This window comes from Cebus imitator, unplaced genomic scaffold (assembly GCF_001604975.1).
Source record: "Cebus imitator isolate Cc_AM_T3 unplaced genomic scaffold, Cebus_imitator-1.0 Scaffold54, whole genome shotgun sequence".
Taxonomy (NCBI): domain Eukaryota; kingdom Metazoa; phylum Chordata; class Mammalia; order Primates; family Cebidae; genus Cebus; species Cebus imitator.
Genome location: NW_016107369.1, coordinates 4,259,514 through 4,260,872, shown reverse-complemented (window position 1 = coordinate 4,260,872; position 1,359 = coordinate 4,259,514).

Below are 1,359 nucleotides of genomic sequence, written 5' to 3'. Positions count from 1 at the left end.
CAGGCACCCGGTGCCTCCTGGACTTGGATGTGAGAGGAAAGTCTTGTGGCCTCCTCTGCCACCCCCATGTCTGGAGAGAAGCTGTAATTCCAGCTGATCCGGGAGGGACAGCTCCAGGGTGCACCCCAGGTTCTGACATGGTGACCTGCATGACCCCCCGGGTCAGCCCCTGATGTGCCTGGCACCCCTTGTGAACCCAAGACCTCAGCTGCAGCTTCTCTGCATAGCAGCCATGGCCAGCTGTCAGCCATGACCTCCTCCGAGATGCTGGAATTCCTTGGATAGATTTCTCGCCCTTGCAGGGACTTCCTTCCAGCGTGTCTGGCAACTGATGGGGTTTGCAGGCCTCAGGAGAGGCTCGTGGCAGCGAGGGCTTTGAAGGGAGAGGAGGAGGGAGGGTATCACCATTCCAGCCTAAGCCTTGGGCCCCCGCTGTGGGCGTCAGGTGGCCCGCGTCTGGAAACATCCAGCGCTGTGGCTCCTGTTACTGTGTGGCCCACGTGGTGACTCTTGGGTGGCCTAGGCTGGGCGGGTGGGGGCAGGGCCTCAGAGGAGAGAGAAGGAGAAGGGGAAGACGGAGGGCTGTGGTGGCGGTGGAGAGGCCACTGAGGACGGAGTGAGCAGCCTTGCCGACGGCGGTGCAGGGAGAGGATCCTAGAACACAGCACCCTCCCCTGCCACCCAGGCAACCCTTTTAAGGAACTCACCTCTGCCAGGAAGCCCTCAACCTCCTCCCGGCCTGACCCGCCTGCCTGGGGGTTTCCAAGGTGACAGAATTACCTCAGGGATTAGAAAAGGACCATCTTTTTGGCCTGGAGCCTCTGAGGTGGGGCCTCCTTGGCCTCCTTCACAGCTAAGATCTGGGGAAGGAGCGCACCCCAGGCTTCCCTCAGGAAAAGGAAAGGTCCAGCTTCTTTAAGGAAAACAGCTGCTGGGCTCTGGTGCTGACACGCAGCCATCTCTCCACCAAGGCTCTGGCCTGTCACCGCCCTGTCTGGAGCCTCCAGTTCCCACCAGTGTGCAGAGGGGCCTCTCCTGCTGACCCACCCAGCCCACCCGCAGATGGTCTGGCCTGCCCCTCAGGCTGGGAGCTGACCCAGCTCACTTCCCTACTGCCCACCTCCCCTTCTCGTTCTCCATCCTCAGGAGGAGGTGAGGTGGTGAGGGGAAGGAGCACAGGTTCGGATTCAGTCACTTACCGTAAATCTTTAAATTCTGACTCACTCACATGGCTTTGGACCAGCCTGGGCCTCAGCTTCTTCATTTGTAAGATGAGGAGGTGGAAATGGATTATTTGTAAATTTTCTTTCAGCCCTGAATTCCATGATCATATCACATTATTGTTTAATTTCTAGTTTT